Here is a 20,298-nt window from a genome sequence, read left to right as displayed (position 1 = left end):
TGTCCTTGTTTTTATCTTCCCTTTTGACTTAAGACTTTCCTAAGTACTCCTCCTCAGACAGTTTGCATGTTATAGATTTTTCAGATATAATCCACTGTTATTACACTGGAACCCTGTTGGTGTGCTGCTAAGGTATGGGGAAAGGTGAGTGTTCTATAATCTTCTAATTAAATCTCAGTCCTTCAGTGGACTTATATTTTCAGGACTGTGATACTCACAAACTACTCCAGTGGTACAGTTTTGGGGGTTTTTTCTCCTTTGCCCCATTATTCCTGAATCTGTGATCCCTGATTGCTATATATCCCCTGCCCCCTAATTAGGTGAGACAGGAAGCCTGGAGGGAGCTGAGTGGGAGCCATTCCCTTCCCCTAGCAGAGCTTTTTAAGTTATTTCCTCTGGAGTGTAGGCATTTGTTATGGACAAGTTTCTGGGCTGGTTTTGCAATGGCTGCTCTTCCCCTCCCCCTGCCAGAGCCACTGGGGATCTTCCTAGAATCCTCAGCATAAGGACTTGGTGGAATTCTGGGAGAAGAAGCCCCAAAAGCGTGGTTGCCCCTGGAGTGTCTCATTCTTCACTTGTTCATAATCAGCCTCCAGTAATTCATCAAAATTACATTTAAATGTTCCTATCACCACATTATTGCTCTAGTAACTTCTGCTCCAAGAAAGCAGATTTCAGTTGCTGTTTCTTCCTTGAGGCACCTGTCTCTCCAGATTTGGGGCTGATAGTTGATCTGCAACTCTGGTTCTCTGATGGTTCCAAAAAAATTGTTGATCTTCAGTTTGTATAGCTTTTTCTTGTTGTAAGGATGGGAATGATGCCTTTCAGGCTATTTGAATGTGGGAGCTGAAACTGGAAGCTGTATGATTGAAAAAGAATCTTTTGAGTATATAAAAATATAGAACTTTAGTATTGCAAAAAATAGCATAGGCAAAGTTAATTTGAAGAAGACATAGCTTTTGGAAATATCTATTTGCAACCTACCTGACAGCCAAAGGGAGGACATTTCTATACGATACAAAGAAGACTTACCAATAGACAAGATAAAGATAGGCAAAGCAATAGGAAGGTGGTCAGTTCACAAAAAGCAAACCAAATGGCCAATGAACTTATGAAAAATTATTAAATTAATTAATAGTTGTGTGAATGCAAACAAAAGTAACAAAACTTGAAAATTAATATTAAAAAACTCAGGCACTCCTACATTCTGGTAGAAATATGAATTGCTGCAAACTTTTTGGCAAACAACCTGGCAGCAATCATTAAAAGTCCACAAACCTTTAGCCATAGATAACTCAGTGTTTCATAACTATCTTATATAAATAAAAGCAAATTAAGGTATTCACATGGATGTTGATGGCATATAACTGGTAACAATGTGAATGCTTGGTGCTAGAAAAATGCTTACATAATAATGAAACAGCCAAACTATGGGATATTTTGCACTAATTTAAATGAACAAATGAATTACAGGTATGCCTGTTGAGTTGGAGGGATTGCCATAAAGTATTTATGAATAAGAAAAGCAGAATGTAGAAAATATGTTTAATATTTTAATTTTAGAAAATAGCAAAAAGGCACACATACATAGATCTACATAAAGATTTTGCCAAAGTTGCAGATTCTTTTTACAGTATGATTTTATTATGGCAAAATAAGCAACTGAGCAAAGGGGATTTTTAAAATATCCCTTTATATGCATGAAGATGCTTGTATAAGTTTGAATAAGCAAGTTGAGATGTATGGAAAAATACACACAAGACATGGGTTTGCTTGTGATAGGAAGATGGGGTGGGAGAGGGGACATGGAGCAAATGACAAACTTTTTTTTAATATATCTTTGTACTTCTTCACTACTTTCAAGCTTATATTAAAGTAGTAAATTGAAAAAAATCAAATATACAAGTTCTAAATTAAAAAAAAACATATACAGATTTTACTGAGTATATCAGTCTAGATTTGCTGAAGATACCAGTCACAAGTATTAAAGGAACAAGGGATTTAATATAGGAATTAAGTGTTTCATAGCTGTGGGAGTAGCTGAGGGAAGGATGGTCTGTAAGCCTGTATCTAAAAGATCAGAGAAAGTTACTAGCCACTTTAGCAAAGATACTGAGTCAGTTCCCTCATGATCTCCCTACAAAAATGTTGTTTATTTCAATTCTGCTTTATCTTAACACTAAGTTCTTTCACTTATAAACTCCATTAGTCATAGTTCCAAGCTTAACCAAGATGACATGGCACAAGCCAGCACAGTCTACCCTTTTGTCAACTTGGCACTCATACAATCCTTTCAAACTTTCAAATGAGGCTAATAACCACATCATGCATCTGACTAATAATTATATCATACTATATATTATAACTGTATTATGTATAATGTTATATATATATATAATGCAAATAGGTGTACATGTGTATGTATATAGATGCAAGAAAATACATATCACTATAATAGTCCTTATTTCTGCATTGTGGTCACATAGGCATAAGCTGGTATTACATCTTCCTTGTTTTACTCCTCATGCCATATCACCTTAATAATTGAATTTGTCATGGGCTGTTGGACTGAGGGCCTGAGGTCCTTACTGACTGTTGGCCAGAGGCTTCCATCAGTTCCTTGCCAAGCAAACATGGCAGCTTGCTTCCTCAAACTATGCAAGCTGGAAAGACAGTAGAGTCTAACAAGATAGAAATCATAATATTTTGTAACCTAATAATGAAATAGCAACACATTCCGTGAGAAACTAAATCCATTACTGTACCCTACTGGTTAGAAGAATGTCACTACATTCATTCCATGCTCAAAAGGAGTGGATTGCACAATGGCATAAATATCAAATGGTGGGGATTGTTGGGGCCATCTTAGAAGTCTGCCTATCACATTGGGCATACTTCTTTCTGCCACCATTGTATATTAGCAACCCAAATGCACCAGTCACTAGAGTCACCACTTTTTTTGTCTGTTAATTCCATAGTACAAGGAACTTACAGTGACTAGGTGGTATTCTTATCTTTTAGTTTAATGGGGCCATTATTTTATCTCCTTGCAGAATCATTATTTTATTGGAAACTTAAATCTCTAAATCAGCAGAAAACTTTCGAGCAGAGAAGACAAATTCAAATCTAGCTTAAGTGTTTAATCCAATAAGAACAGATCACTGCCCCTTTCATGAAAGAAGTATAATTAACCTGCTGTCATATAGCTGTCTGCCCCCAAACCCCCACAGTAGAATACTGTTATACTAGGAGCTCATGGTTCGTCTCTACTGTTGGTAGGTCAGGCACTCAGCATTGATATAGCCAAATCAATCTTGTTAAGTGGACGCCCATGTTGCTGAGTGTATCTATTTCAGCTCTACATTTTAGTTCAAGGAACATGACCACAGGGTGTCTTGAGGGACCCTCGGTTAAACAGCATCAATCACCTGGCTCTCTTAAGCCCTCTTTCTGAAAAGTAGATCACTGTGTTATTTTGTTTCTCCAGGAATTTGTTAGCTCAAACCTAGTGTCCAGTAATCTCTAAGATGTTTGTTTATTTCTTTTCTAAAGCACAAATACCCCAGTAAATGGCTGCGGGTTCTTTTGGAAAGATCTAAATAGTTAATGTACAATATACATTTTTGGCAGTGTAGCTGTATCCTCACTCAAGGGAATCAAGCCTCCTTTTCATTTAAGGTGCTCTGAGCCTGCAAACCATTCAAGTCTGGGAAGTGAATAAGGACCACGACTATTGTGATAACGCAAGTCAGGCCTCTACTCACCAGTCCCAAAGGCTTGTGCTTATACAAATCAGGTAGATTTAAGGTAGTAGTCTTTTCATCTCTATTAGTCCTAGGAATATAATTATTTAGCCACAGACAAGGATCTCTACATGTTCCTCCTACCCATTATGGTAACTATGCCTACCTTGACCCTGGTAATTAAGTTCTAGATGCAATTAAGTTCATCACGTGGCTCCTCGCCACTTCAGAATCCCACCATCCTCATTGTTTTCTGGGAGTCTGCTCCACTGATAGCCTCTCTCTGTCATTCCTGACTTGCAAAGAATAGCCATTAAAGGCTTTCAAGGTTGCTTGTTTCCCCGTCATCACTGTATTTCTGAAAAACTTGGAGAAAGGGGTGGGTGTGAGCAGTGGAACAATAATTCCATTCCTATCTCCATAAGCCTTTGGATGCTGTCTTCTTCAGTTCAGTTTGGCCACCACAGGGACCCAGTTGTAGTCAACCAAACAAGGTGTTATAGTTATTCCCAATTGTTCAGGGTAGCACGGTGAATCCAAAATCACCTGTCAGTGATTCATATAAAAAAATCCAGCTGAATCGTACAGTGTATTTCTTCTTCCCTGTTCTAACATCCTTAGTGTTCATTCCCAAAGATAATTTCCCCAGTTTCCACTGATGTAAATTGTCAAAATATTGCAATGTTTTTGGTATGTATAATATCACCTCCAGAGTAAGACTTTTTTTTTTTTAAGGCTTGAATCCATTTAAAGGTTTAGAATCAATGAGAGGTGATGGAGTGGGTTGTTATGAGAATCAGCATTTCTCCCATAAGGCTACAGGTTCTTTAGTAAAAGAAGCTGAATTTACTCAGACAAAGGAGGTTCCTACTAGGTGGAATTTGGGGGTTCAAGGTCCTCAGCTTCATTGGAATTTATCCCGATATCTCTATCTCAATCTTTAGGGTTTCATTCCTACCCAATCAGTGTCACAGACATACTATTAAAAAAACCCAAGAAGTTATGAATTTGACTCACATTTTAATTCAGCCACTGGCAGTATTAGATTTTGCATTTGGTTTTCAAAACTTTCAAACTTGCAATAAAAGCAATAGGTAATCTTTCAGGGTAGTCATAGGTGTTTCTGGTTCCTTACTCAGGATTTGAGATGGGAATTTAAAGCCTTGACCTCATCATTTACTTTTTTCCAACTTTTCCTGTGCAGTTAAAATAGCCAGCCATCTCCCCCTGCCCCCACTCTGTCCTTATATTTTATATTATCATGATTTTTTTTTTTTTTTGTAGGTAGGTACTTGGTCACCCAAAGTTGTAGGCACCTGACTCCAGGGGATAATTTAAGAAACTATTTTACAACTGTATATTGTGGTCTATATCATATTTACCACCGACATGACGTTATTAGTGCCTTTAAATCTAATCATGTTATAGAACCAATTCTAGATTACCATCTTTAAGATTCTGTTCCCCTGGATCCACTTTTAGTACCAAAAGCGATATAAGTCTGTCCTTGTCCAGGAAAACTGAGCCACTACAAGTATTACAGGAATAAATGGTTTAATATGGGAATTGAATTTATACAAATTTGTGTGTAGCTGGTAGAGATTTGTCTACAAAGCTGCAGCTAGAAGATAAACTCTCTTTAATCACTTCATTCTGAAGCACTAGTATGAGTGAAAAATCTTGCAAGATGTTTGAGGAGTTATACACATGAAACCTCAAATTGGGAGCTCACGAAGAGATTTGAAGAAGCACCACAGTGAATGAGGTCATCACGTTTGATTCCCATGGCCTCCTAAGAATAATGGCTTCTACCTCACTTCCACTTTCCAAATAGTTTGTGAGATCCTCTCATTGGCAAATGTCAACGTGAAACCACACAGAGAAGGGGATTCTGTGAAATAAATTTCCCAAACTTGAATGGAAGAAGTAGCAGTTGTGTCAGGTTGTCAATAGACAATCCAGAACAACCTAGTTCTTTTCTATCTCTGATACAGTTTTCTAAATGCCCAAAGTCTAAAAAATCCAGTCATCCTTAGAAACACTCTATATTAGAGTGTTGAATTCAACCACTATTTTTTGAGTGCTCTGTGTCGGATATTACACTTAAATATGGGGATACAAAGATGAACAAGTCAGATTTCTTCAAAATCTCATAAGTTAGCAGGGAAGGAAAATATGGCAACAAAAATTGGTTTTTATTGGAAGGATACTACTAATAATGACATAATTCAAGGTAAAGTGAAGAAAAATGGATTATTGGCAGGCGAGCAAAGTGAAAGTCATTCTAAGCAAAGATGTCAATGGGCATATGTTCCGAAAGATGAAATATTTAGAGGAAATTCAAGGATATTTGTATGGATGGAAATTAAGAGTTCCAAGAGGCAATAGGGGAGATTAAGTTGGAAAGCAGGCAGAAGTCAGAAGAAACACATATAAGAGGTTTAACAATTTTCTGTGGGAAATTGAAACCAATAAAGATATTTGAGCCCCAGAGATTTGTATAAAAATCACTCTTATAGCAATAAAGTGGAGGAATTGGAGTGGGTCAAGGCCAGAGGCAGAAAGGTATTTTAGGAGGCAAATGCCATAGTCTAGGTGAAAATTATATAAATGCTGTGGTAGTTGAAGAGAGGAGAGTGGTTTCAAAAGAGGTTCCACTTAATTTAGTGATTGACTGATGTGATCTGGAGATGTGCAGGGAGAGATGATTAGGCATAACCTTTCTAGCTCTGGCTTGGTTGACCAGATAAACAGGTAAAGGCCATTAGCTAAAGTGGGAGCTCAAACTAACATGTTCCTCTGTAAGAGCTAAACTGTGGAGAAATATCTTGATCCATTTTATTACTTTGAAATGGAGCTATTTTAAAATTATAAAATGTATAAAATGTTCCTATGTCTCCATGGTACATAAAAAGAACATACTTTAACAATGTCAAAATAAGAAATATAATGTATATGCAAATTTAGCTGCTCAACATGACCTTTCACATCTGTCCGTTAGAAACCCTTGTAAACAGTGTGCTGTGAATGTCAGAAAATGTAAACAAAGGTAGGAAATTTATGGAATTTAAGCCATTCACTTTATATAAGTCAAGGCATATTTTTTTCATTTCCTTTTTTTTCCTTTTTCTCTCTCTCTCTGCCTTTTGGTTTAATTTATAAACTCTGAGTTCACAGTCTGCATCTTCATCTTATAGTTCTCTAGCCAAAATGACTAACATAGTTCTGTTCATAAGCACACTTTCTGAATAAATAAATGAATCATTTAATTAATAAACACATGAAAAGAATGATCCTATCACAAAGTACTGTTTATAGCATTAGATTAGAGTTGGGAGAACCTGGGTCCTCAGTTCTGTCACTTTAGCAGGTGACCTAATTCTCTTTGAGTCTCAGTTACGTTACCTGAAAGACTGATTACTTCATATTTTGAATTTATAAGACTATTTTCACGTGTTTATTTTTAGGAATGCCCTGCTTGATAGGATAAGCAGTGTATCCTAATTATTTTTGTATTCTCAACAATTAGTCTAGTACCAAGCATATGATAGATGCTTAATGAATAATAGTTGAAAGATTAGTTTATTAATTATCAGGAGTGTGAAGGAAGGTTAAGGTCTGGAAGGTGGGGTCAAAAACAATATCTTGAGGACCTGTAGTACCCAAGAGCAAGAAAAGATCAAAAACTGAGGTTTGAAAAAACAATAATAAATCAATGGTAAAAAGCCATGGGGTAAGTTTGGAATACCTCAACTCCAGTGGAGCAAGCCTGCCCGTGGGATCAAAAGGAAAAAGTAGGCTTAATCTTGAGCAGGAGTGATTTGCATCTGGCCTGTTTTAGGTTTTTAACTAGTTGTGAGAATTTTTTAACCAGTTGTGCTAGGTTTTGAAGGTAATGTAAGAAATAATTAGCTGGAGATTCACTGGTTCTGGGTTGTTCCCATTTGTTTTGCCCTGGGGGGTGGTGTGGAGTGGTGTAGTGGTAGTGAGTGGAGGATAGTTAATGAATTAGAAAATAATGTTTTTCTTTCAACTCTTATCTTAAAAATATTTTTCAGAGTCAGAAACATTCTATGGTTAAAAATCTACGCAGGTTTCCACCAGTATCTGTTCAGATCATGTCCTCATAAGGGTGCCTGTCTGAGGCATAAGAATCTACCTCAAGCTCTGTTTGCCAAGTTATGACCCTGGGAAGAGGAAAGGGAGATGGCAGACACAGGAAGAGCGGTGTTTTTAGTCGATCTGCCCAACAGGAACCTTTTCTCTAATTTGCATAAGGGTGCTTATGTCCTGGCCCTAAGGGTACCAAAAGTACATCCAAAAATCAATAACACTGGTAATAATAATCACCAGTGTAGATTCTGATGACATAAAGTACTTCAGGTTTCTCTATATAATATTCGTAATATTTATCACATGGAAGTTCCACAAACCTAATGCTGGAGAGAATAATAAATCATTTCCAGTAACTTTATGCATAGCAGCTACATTATATCTTGGTACTGACTGCATTCTTCTGAAGGATCCACAGAGAAATAAGAAACCCGTATGCAAGCATTGACCTGCTACTGTGAGATATTACCCCTTGATCTTTGTGAGAAACTTTTTCTAATTTCCATAGCTTAGAGACATGTTGATGAGCAAGTGACTGATTAAAAACATTTCTTATTGAATTTGTGCACTTCCTGAACAATTAGCTAGGATAAAATTTTAGATGCTATTGAATATGTGATGTTTTAGAGACTTCATAGGCGGGGTTGATTAGCAAACATTTTTCTCTAGTTTTCTCAGTCTTCATTTTGATTTAAAAAAAAAAAAAGGACAATTTCAAACCAGGCAAATATATCCAAATATTCTCAAATATTTAAGCCAACTTATGACTTGGTGGTACATAAGATGGCGAAGATGCTTTCAAATGTATTTATTGGATTCCTGTTTCTACTTAAGACAAGGAATATTTGAACTGGGAAGATCCTAATGGCCATAAACCTAACTTGCCACTTGATGAAGAGATTTCTTTGTCCTCTGCTTGAATACTTTCTATGAATGAAGTGGGAAGAGGTGGGGTCACTTGTTTCCTATATGTCGTACATGTATTGTTGGACACCAGTAATTCCTCTTATTTTGAACTGAAATTCTGCCTTCCTGAGGATTTATCACTTTAGAGTTCTTCTCACCTCTCTTCTAACCTGAGGTACTCAGCAATATTTTCAAAACAGCTAATATTTTACTAGGTCAAAACAGTTCTAACCTGAGTTTTTGTCTCTTCCAGCCTGAGTAATTGCAAGTCTGCCACCCATTCTGTGTACCATCTAATTTCCTGTTAAGTTCATACTCTTACTTCTCTTCCTCTTGCCAGTCTTTAGTTTTGCAAACAACCCCTTAAAAGACTGCTTATGTTTGAATTCCAGTTCCACTCTGTACTAGCTCCACGACTTTGGATGGTTATTTAACCTCTTTGTGCCTGTTTACTTATTACACATAAAATATTCATTTTACAAATATTTGTTGAGCACCTACCATATACCACGCAATCTTCTAGGTGGCTGAGAAATAGAAGTGACATAAACAGAGTACCTCACTCTCATTCTTATGATGGCTCCTGGCACATGGTAAATGATATTAGTTATGTGCGCATGTGTTTGCGTGTATTTGTGTATGAAGATGGTGTCCAAAGTAGTCAAACTATGTCAGACATACTCTCACTGGTGCTGAATACATCAGGATTATTACCTTCTTAAAGTTGAATGAACATTACTTCTTTGAAAGTAGCATAAAATTGCTTTAATAGCTGGGTTAATTATTGTTCTTGTTAAGGTTAAGGTCAACTGATACTTTGTTATTACTATTTTTTTAAAATAACAGAGTGCTGTTATTGGTAAGTATAGAAACTCATCCGTGTGTGGGGTGCGAAGCTATGGAGAAGCCCAGAACCTATCCTATGTGTATTTGTATGTGGGACAAAGTTTCCTTGACCTCCTCTGCCTTCCTTACTGCCAGCTCTGCTTCACTTTGTTTGCCTTTGACCCTCTCCACCAGCGCAGTGGTTTGCTGAAGCCAACTTGTACCTGCTGTTCAGCTGATTGTGGAAAATTCAGGAATTTTATAAGCTGGTTGAAAGCTACTGTTGGTGGCTATGAAGAGTGTTTACACCACAGAAATCAGCAAACCCTGCACATCAAAACTTTTTTTTTTTTTTTTTGCGGTACGCGGGCCTCTCACTGTTGTGGCCTCTCCCGTTGCGGAGCACAGGCTCCGGACGCGCAGGCTCAGCAGCCATGGCTCACGGGCTTAGTTGCTCCGCGGCATGTGGGATCTTCCCGGACCGGGGCACGAAACCGTGTCCCCTGCATCGGCAGGCGGACTCTCAACCACTGCGCCACCAGGGAAGCCCTAAAACTTTTTTTTTTTTTTTTGACTCAGCTCACCAGCACACAGCTCCAGCCCAAAAATATTTGACCAGTGTTTCATTTTTGTGTTGGACTCTGCTTAAATGTTTACTAAGTGAGGGTTTTGGCTGATACATGTTAAACTGTACCTTCCATCTAGAATATTTTTATTTCAAGACAGGAAATTTTTTTAAGATGAAAAATCTTTCAAAGTACATAGGAAAAATTTTTGATGGTGGGAGGGAGTTCCTAATTACTTTCATGAGGACAGGAGTCTTTGTTTTTGTCACTGATGTATCTCAACCACCTAGAAGGTTATATAGTACATGGTAGATGTTCGATAAATATTTGTGAAACAAACTCATGCTTTACATGTAATAACTAAACTGAAGCACAAAGTTGTTAAATAACTGTGTGAGGTCATGCAGCCAGTACAGAGTGGAGCTGAAATTGAAATATAGGCAGTTTCTTAAGCTGCCTTTTCTCAAAATGAAGAGTTAAAACAGCTGGTCTGTGATTTATTCACATTCCATCCAAGGGGGATACCCTGAGGGAAAGAATAGAAGGTAGGTGACCACATCAAATCTCCTTGTCACCTGGAACTTTGGATAAACAGAGCAATAATATTACCCAAAAGAAAGAGACTGTATATATTTAGTATTCCTGAAAGGATGCTGCTTCTAGGGCACGTAAAGCCCTGGGCAAATATTTTCCAAGGATTGGGGGATGGGAACCCTGCCTAGATAAATAATTTGATTACATAATGTGTAACAAAATTAATTAATACTCATGGTGTATAGTGATATACTGATGAAAACTTAGAGTAATGAACAGAGAAGTAGTACTTAAGTATTTATTTTCTGATCAGAGTACATGATTATTTATTTTCTGATCAGAGTACATGATGATTCTTCATGGTGTCCAGACAGTACCTCTTTTTGTTCACATCCAGGAGCAATGTTCTTCATGTTCTTTCTTGTCAAATGTGCCCTTCCTGACAAATTTTCTATTTCCCACACAATAAAAAGGTAATGATACTGTTGTTACAATGTCATGGATCTTCAAACCTTATTTATATTGAAAGAATATGGATCTTATTGGCTCTACAGTTCCCTAAAACCATATATTTATTAGTCTGGTTGCATCATTATACAGGGTGCTATAGTATCCCTCATGCACCCATGAATATGGACCTCAAGGGCTCTCTTTAAGGTTGTAACTGGGCTTTGTTGTTGATACCCACAAATGTAAGACTTTCATTCATAGAGTGTGCAGGAAAATGTGAACAATAATTTACTTCAAATATAGACCACATATTCCAACTATGTGTTCTTTTGAACTCCTCAGACCATAATCACTGCATTCCTATGATGAGACTTCAGTCACTGTTGACCACAACTCTTTTTTCTACTCACCAACACCAGGGAATAATAGGCAGGAGGTCATGGGGTAGAGAAAAAAGAAAGATTCTGTTTGTGCAAGGAATGCTTGTCATTTGTCCAGTTCAGCTTAAGACTGGCCTAGGAGAGCATGATGATATCACTACATCAATCAGATGCAAGTGAGGACCTTAACTGCAATGGCCCATTAGTGTTGCAAAACAATGATTGAAAAATCCTTGGAAGAGATGGTTGTAACTACCTGAGGGGACTGCCTTACATGTGGTATAGAAGCTGCAGAAGCGGTAGAGTAACTGCATTGTGTGCGAGCACTAGGGGACACAAGGTAAAGGATGCCTACCACCACCTCTACCGCTCTTGGGTACTGAAGCCCATAGACAGCACCATGGTCAGGACCTAGACCGGTGAGAGCTGACACATGGGCCTAAACAAGCAGCCTCAAGCCCAAGGATCAGAGGTGGACTCTCAGAAATTTATAGCCCGGTACTTGTCCTGTGTCCGACATGAGTGAGAGTCACACAGAATCAATGTATAAGCACAATTCTGGTAGCCAAATTTCATGAGATGTAATGAAAGAAATATTCTGTCCAGTGGAAGCAATCTGTTTATAAGGTCACCCTCCTGGAACTGGGGCCCAGGCCTTGGACTGTGGAGCAACGTCAAAACCCATAAATCTCAGAGCTTCTCAGGGCATCTGGTCCATTCCATGTGTAATATAAAGGTTCAGAGAGAGCTCCAAAGAGAAGAAATGGAAACCATGGCACATGTAGCTCCCTACCTGTAGGGAACTACTGGTTCCAGGCAGTCCCAGCCACTGGAGGGGACTTAGAAACTTTTGTGGAAGTCATTTCTAGCAAAGGGACCCAGATAGAATCTGGTCCTGGCCAAGGGCATCTTGATGAGACAGTACTGCTGGTCTCAGGCAGTCCCAGCCATCAGAATGAGACAGAAAATTTTGAGTTAGGTTCTCCTGGTGACCAGGATCCATGTAGGACCAGATTTGAGCTTAGGGCATCCTGCCTGGATGGACTACTTCATATAGTCCCAGACACTGAAGTGGAACTTAGAAAATTCTGATGAAGGGACTCTAGAGTCCTCTGAGGGACCTGTCCTGGGGCAGGGGCTCTACTTGGTAGGTCTGAGGGTGGAACTGTTCCCTGGCTAACGGATTATTTCATAAACTTAGAATCTATGAGTCATGGCTTCCTGGAGAAGTCCATATAAGTGTTATAACTCTCTAGGATATTAAATGGAGATGTTTCACAATTAAAGCCTACTTCTACTATATGAAGTAACCCCGCAGACTTCACTTTTAGAGATTTCTTTTTCATCTATTATTCTGGGCCAAAGGTTAATGTTTCACATGGCAGGATGAGACTCGGGGAACTGCCCTTGATGTCCTAGGCATCTTTCTGCTCTGTGGAGTCTCTTGATTATCTGCATCCTTGAAATTACTAGTAAAACATAATGCCTGGTAAAATCTCTGATTTGTTTAAGTCTGATTTGCCAGTCAGATCTTGTATGTGACTCAGATGGTAAATAGGGTTGATATTTGGGGGTATGAACCATGTACTTGGTGGAACATTAGTTGCCTACTCATCTGCTTCACTCAGAAGTTGACAGGTACCAAAGCAAAAACTTTGTTCTTTTCTTTCAGCGAGGGAAGAAGGGAAGAGTGAAGAAGAGCTGTCCAGTTTCTTTTTTTAATTCTATATTTATATATACTGAAAAAATTAGGTATGTGTGCACCACTGTGTATGGTGATGGATGTTAACTAGACTTATTGTGGTCAATAAGTCTACTAGTTAACATTCATCACCATTCATAGTTAAAATTTTTTTTTCTTGTGATGAGAACTTTTAAGATTTACTCTTTTAGCAACTTTCAAATATACAATCCAGTAAAATGAACTATAGCCACGATGCTATACATTACATTCCGCCATGACTTATTTATTTTATAACTGAAAATTTGTACCTATCCCATTCCCTCATCCCCCGCCTCTGGCAACCACCAATCTGTTCTCTGTATCTATGAGTTCAGTGTTATTTTTAGATCCCACATATAAGTGAGATCATATGGTCTTTTACTGTCTGACTTATTTCACTTAGCATAATGCCCTGAGAGTCCATCCAAGTTGTCACAAATGGCATGATTTAATTCTTTTTTATGGCTGAATAATATTACATCTATATCATATATATATCATATATATATAATATATATATATCACATTTTCTTTATCCATTCTTCCATCGTCATACACTTAGGTTGCTTCCATATCTTGGCTACATAGTACATAATGCTTCAATGAACATTGGAGTGCATATATCTTTTTGAGTTAGTGATTTTTTTTCTTCAGATAAATACCCAGAGGTGGAACTGCTGGATCATATGGTAGTTAGATTTTTACCTCTTTTGGGAACCTCCATACTGTTTCCCATAGTGGCTGCACAAATTTCATTCCCATCAACAGTGCACAAGGATTTCCTTTTCTCCACATCTTTACCAACACTCCTTACTTCTTATCTTTTTGATGATAGCCATTCTAACAGGTGTGATATCGCACTGTGGTTTTGACTTGCATTTTCCTAATGGAACCTTTTCATGTACCTGTTTGCCATGTATGTCTTCTTTGGGAAAATGTCTATTCAGATCCTCTGCTCATTTTTAAATTGGACTGTTTGGTTTTTTGCTATTGAGTTGTGTGAGTTCTTTATATATTTTGGATATCAGCCCCTTATCAAATACGTGATTTATGTTTTATCATTCATTGGGTTGCCTTTTCATTTTATTGATGGTTTCCTTTGTAGTGCAGAAGTTTTTAGTTTGATATAGTCCCGTTTGTTTATTTTTGTTTTTGTTGTCAAATCCAAAAAAATATCACTGCCAAGACCAATTTCAATGAACACACCTACCACCTATGTTTTCTTCTAGGCGTTTTATGGTTTCAGATCATATGTTCAAGTTTTTAATCCATTTTGAGTTAATTTTTGTGTATGATGCAAGACTGTGGTGGTTTCATTTCATTCTTTTCCATGTGGCTGTCTAGTTTTCCCAGCACCACTTATTGAAGAGACTGCTCTTTCCCCATTGTATATTCTTGGCATCTTTCTTGTAAAGTCCTTGACCATATATGTATGGATTTATTTCTGGGCTCTCTATTCTGTTCCATTGATCTAGGTGTCTGTTTCTATACCAGTGCAATACTGTTTTCATTACTATAGCTTTGTGATATAGTTCAAAATTAGGGAGCATGATACTTTCAGCTTTGTTCTTTTTCAAGATTGCTTTGGCTATTCGGGGTAAGATCTACCTAGCTTTTAAATTAAGTATTCCCAGAGAAATATGCTATTTCTATTTACATGGCTAGCTGGCAAATACATTTAGAAACACCTTTCAGTAGTCTATGTTAAGAATAGAGACATTGCACTCAAAATTCAAAGCATGCATCACTCTATCAAAATAAACTGTATACTTCTTCTACCCAACCCTTCCTCTGTAAAGGAGAATTATCACAGCAAAGCCCAACTTTTTCTAAATATTTTTGACTTTAAGGCTACACACTTTTAGGACAAGTTATCCAAACAGAGGTGTTGATTTGTATGAGTAAAACTCAGCCACAATCTCTGAGTTTATATGACTTCACAGAAGTCAAGGTGATCATTTTTGGACACTGCAAACTTAGCTTTTCGAATCCTTAAGAATAATTTATTAATTAGGCTTAATTGATATGTAATGTCCATTTTGAAGAACTGGCCCGAACCATAGTTATTAACCATTATAGTTTAATGGTGTTTACTGTAAATTTATTGAAACTTCACCATGTGTTAGGCATTGCTCTAAGAACTTTACGTGAAATATCTCATTTTATCCTTCCAGAGACACTTGAAGTAAATACTTTTATCCCCACTTTACAGATGAGGAGGCTGAAGTATGGGGAAATTAAATAGCTTGCATGGTACATAGTTGGTAATTGCTGTGAGTGAAACAATTCAGATTGATTTCAACATGCAACCAAACTTCAAGCTCAGAATGGATGTGGCACCCCAGATGTAATAGCTGAGTAATTATAGATGATTCTTCTCTAGCTCTTTATATCTACATCCTAAGCTGAAGGAATGAGTCCAGAAATTCAGAAGGACTAACAGAATGCACTTAGGCCATTCTCCTTATCTGGTAAAATTTTAGGGACATGGAAATAATTATAAGTAATATGTATATTTTTACTTTCTAGCAAACTACCTCCTCCATTCCCAGGTTCACACTACATTCTGAGGAATGGCCTAGAAGAGAGATAGGATGGAGTGGTAAGAAGGTGGTGGTTTGCACTGAGTTGATGAGTTTTGTCCTCTTCTCTCATTTACTGGTCAATCACACTTATTAATAAATACCTATATTTTATAACAATAGGAAGGTTTTGATATTTGGTATAAAATATGCTACCCTTCCAAACTTTATGCATTTAAAAATAAAGAGAAAAAGTTGAGTATAAGAGTAAAAAGTTACAGAATTCTTTTATTATTATTATATAAACCACCTTGTTAAATTATGGTTGACATGTAAAAAGCTGTACATGTTTAATGTATACAACTCAGTGAGTTTGGGGATAAGTATATACCCATGAAACTATCACCACTATTAAGGCCATAGACATATCCATCACTTCGCAAAGTTTCCTCCAGAGTCTATTATTTGTGTGTGTGTGATATGAGCATTTAATATAAGATTTACCCTCTTAGCAAATTTTAAGTATTTGCTAGCCATAGTTAGCTATTATTTTTAGCTATAGGCACTGTGCTAATATATAGTAGATCTTCAGAATGTATCTAGCATAACTGAAACTTTGTACCCTTTGACTATCACCTCTCCATTTTCTCCTCCCCCCAGTTCCAGTAATCACCATTCTACTCTCTTCTTTTATGAGTTCAACTATTTTAGACTCCACATATAAGTGAGATCATACAGTATTTGCCTTTCTGTGTCTGGCCTATTTCACTTAGCATAATGTCCTCCAGATCCACTCATGTTGTTGCAGATGGCAGGATTTTCTTCTTCTTCAAAGCTGAATAATATTCCGTTGTATGTGTATACCATATTTTCTTTATCCAATTATCCATCAATGAATATTTAGGGGCTTTTTTCCCCGTATCTTGCGTATTGTGAATAATGGGAGTACAGGTATCTCTCTGAAATACTGATTTCAATTCTTTGGATAACCACAAGTGGGACTGCTGGATCATATGATAGTTCTATTTTGTAATTTTTTGAGAAACCTCCATGCTGTTTTCCATAATGGCTGTACCAATTTCATTCCCACCAACAGTATACCAGGGCTCCCTTTTCTCCACATCCTTGCCAACACTCGTTATCTCTTGTCTTTTTGATAATAGCCATCCTAACAGATGTGGGGTGATATCTCATTGTGGTTTTCATTTGCATTTGCCTGATGATTAGTGATAAAACCCACTTTACTGTATTTTTACATTTTATTGAAAATACTCCCCTATGTGTAAGATGCATCTTTTATATTACTTATGGTCCACATATTATAATTTACTCGTATAAATATAACCTTACAAACTTATACTTTAGTTCTTAGTTTATAACTTACTTTAAATTATGTATATTTTTATACTTTTGTAATAGCAATAATGTTTTTGTTTTTTATCCCTTCTAAATAATGTGCCTTTATTCAGAAGCAAAGGTAGTTTCCCATCAGTTTATAGTGGGTGGATGCTTTGCATTACATTTTAAATGTTGCTTTGGAAACAGGCAATTAGTTACAAACCAGGCCTGCCATCATCATTTATTGATGAAGAAACACTGATACTGAGTTTCTTCTTTTGTAAATTTGAGATAAGCTGTCTTCCCAAAGACATCTTGATAAGAGGAATCAATGTAAATTGTCATTTTGACAGGCCGTACTTTCCTGTTTGTTTACACATCTGCTCAAGGAGAAAAAACTATCAGATATTTTTTCTGACAATGATAAACAGGAGAGGGAGTCTTGGGTTGGCATCTGAGGACAGCCTGTCAGGGCGGAATGGAAATTTAATCCCCGTTCCAATGAATATCATTGCCCTACAGGGGGAGCCATTACGACAGCTGATCTGTCCCCTGAAATGACTGTAATTCTTAGACCTGTCAACAAGGACCTGACATGCTTTTTCAGTCCAGTAGGGTACTGTGAGCTATTTTCATATGTGTGTTTTCAGGACTGTATACCTATTTTGAAGTGACTCTGTTCTGTGGTGGGTAGGAACACCAAGGACCATTTAGTTCCTACCAAATGATTTGGAGAAAGAGCTAGTTCATGTTAGAAAGTGAGAAAAAAGTGACAATTTTTACTACAGATACCAAAAAACTTAACTCAGGGAACAATATTATAATAAATACCATTTAATTAACTATAAAAAACATATCCAGAATGTCCTCTGCCTTCACAAGTACCTATCCAGCCCAGCTCATGGCCTTAGTCTTACAAAATAGCTTTGTTACCCCTGCCTCCTCTTCCTTTGTAGGAAGTCAACTAGCTCTGAGTTTGGCTGAAAAACATTACTCTCTTCTCTATTTTCTCTCTTCTCCCCTCCTTGTGTCAGAAAATATCTAATATTTTCTATTCATCATTACATTAAAGAAATGCTGATGTATTTTCAGAGACTCAGTCTTCAGAACCAATGTATCAGAACCAAAGGAACTGGTAGTTTTATTCTTAAGTCAGATTTTTATTCTTAAAGATGATTTAAGATCAATAAAATTGATCAATTAAATCCAATTAAATTAACTCAATTAAAACCAATAAAAGAAGTATAAATATAACCAAAAAATGATTTGAGAATTTTAGAATAAAGAATCAAAAAAAAAACTAGGGCTTCCCTGGTGGTGCAGTGCTTAAGAATCCACCTGCCGATGCAGGGGACACGGATTCGAACCCTGGTCGAGGAAGATCCCACATGCCATGGAGTAACTAAGCCCGTGCACCGCAGCTACTGAGCCTGTGCTCTAGATCCCATGAGCCACAACTACTGAGCCCACGTGCCACAACCACTGAAGCCCGTGCACCTGGAGCCCGTGCTCTGCAACGAGAAGCCACTGCAATGAGAAGCCCAAACACTGCAACAAAGAGCAGACCCCGCTTGCTGCAACTAGAGAAAAGCCTGTGTGCAGCAATGAGGACCCAATGCAGCCAAAAATTTTTTAAAAAAGTAAAACAAATAAATTAAAAAAAAAAGAATCAAAAAACAATTAGTTGAACTTTTCCCCAGTAAAACAGAAATGATAGTGTGTTTAACTTGCAAAATAACCTAGATTTTCCACTTTAAAACCTGAATGAAATATGTGATAAGACGAAGTAATAAGTGAAAGTGACTGGCCCAGATTCTGGAACTTAATAAGTACTAGATAAATGTTGATATATGAATGATGGCCTCTGCTGCTGTTTCGACTAAAGATAAAATCCTAAAAATTTATTATGTGTGTGCTGCTTGATTTTTCTTTTATTATTATTCTAATGGTATGACAGGACAAAAATTACAAAGATACTCAAAACCCAAGATTATTTTCATGGCTATTGTGGTTTTATAAATTAACATGGACCACTGCATCATCAGTAGAGCTACGGCATCCATACCAATTGTGAATACTGACTCTGTAGATTGAGCTTGTCACAATCAGGTTTCTCATCCCACGGCCTGCTTGGCTGAGTTAGTGTAGACATGGCCCACGGAGTACAAAGTCTTTCAGAATCTGATGTAAAACTAAAGAAACCCATGACAAAGAGATCTACAGTACAAGTATTCTGAAGTTATTTTTGCTTTTCTACATTATTCCCCTTCTCACTTGTATTCTGTTTAGGGGCAAAGTATGATATAAAAAGGTAGCCAAGAATTAGTTTTCATAGTCCTTTCAATTACTATACTAAAAGTGATTAATTTATTTATTATTACTTTAACCAACAAACCCCATGGGATGGGTTTCAATAAGGATGTGCCTAGTACCAAAATTCGATCTTTTAACACTACACCTTTGGTAAAATATTAAAAAAAAAATCCTGACAAAGAATTACTCTGATCTTTTTCCTTTAGACTGTTAATACAAATTGATTCTGGTTTCCTGAACCAGAATTTTCCTTGGTTTTAATTCATTTTTGATAGCATAAGAAAGAAAACAGCTCTTTCTAAATTATTCACCATGTTGTTTAATGAGTGAGCACTGCACAATGTGATGGCTCCTGAAAATCCATTAGTCTATTGTGAAATATATAATTATAGACTATTATGAAAATAAGAAATTTTTATTACACATATGCATTTGACAACCTGCAATTAGATTTAGACTCTCTAACATATGTTTTACTTAATGGTGAGTGATTATGCATTATCATTTAATTATGGATAATTTCAAATACTCATCTATTTTTTTGTGAATCTAGAAATAAAATTAAGCATTTGTCAAGAAGCAAAAGAGTAAGCTTTTTCTGTTTTTGCCCAGTACCAAGAATTATTATGAAATAAATAGTAATAAAGTAGCTGAATATTTTTGAGTAAATTGCTGAATATTTTTTACCATATATATCCTGGTTTATATTTATGAATGGTGCTGTTCTTTTATATGAGTTATTCATGAGTAATTTTTCACATAAAGAGGAATCAATAGTACAAAGAACTGTAGAAGCTGTTATGAGTTGCATTAATTAAATACCACTTTTTTCCTGAGTAGTCATTCTAAACACTTAGATTTCATCAATCTACCCTAATTAGAAGA

Source organism: Lagenorhynchus albirostris, chromosome 8 (genome assembly GCF_949774975.1).
Source record: "Lagenorhynchus albirostris chromosome 8, mLagAlb1.1, whole genome shotgun sequence".
In the NCBI taxonomy this organism is placed as follows: Eukaryota; Metazoa; Chordata; class Mammalia; order Artiodactyla; family Delphinidae; genus Lagenorhynchus; species Lagenorhynchus albirostris.
The sequence above is the reverse complement of the archived record's forward strand: the minus strand, read 5'-3'. Positions refer to the sequence as shown.